We start from the raw sequence: 255 nt of genomic DNA on the forward strand, positions 1-255 counted from the left end.
ACAAAACCCAGGCTGCGAGGAGGCGGCTGGGCTTTCCCCGGGGCCGGTCGTGCTCCTTGGCTTGCGTTCCCGCAGTCCTGTTTGCCCAGCTCCCGGGCGGCAGCCGGGGAGGGAAAGGGACGGGTGGGAGCTTTGAGATGAGGGGGTCTCGAGATGTGCATAGCTCCGAGGCGCTGGCTTTGCGGGGGGAGGGGGGGCATGGGAAAGGAGGGGGAAAGCTGCATATTTCTGGGATTTTTTTTTTTTTTTTTTTTT

This window comes from Egretta garzetta, unplaced genomic scaffold (assembly GCF_000687185.1).
Source record: "Egretta garzetta isolate BGI_Z169 unplaced genomic scaffold, ASM68718v1 scaffold366, whole genome shotgun sequence".
NCBI classification, from domain to species: Eukaryota; Metazoa; Chordata; class Aves; order Pelecaniformes; family Ardeidae; genus Egretta; species Egretta garzetta.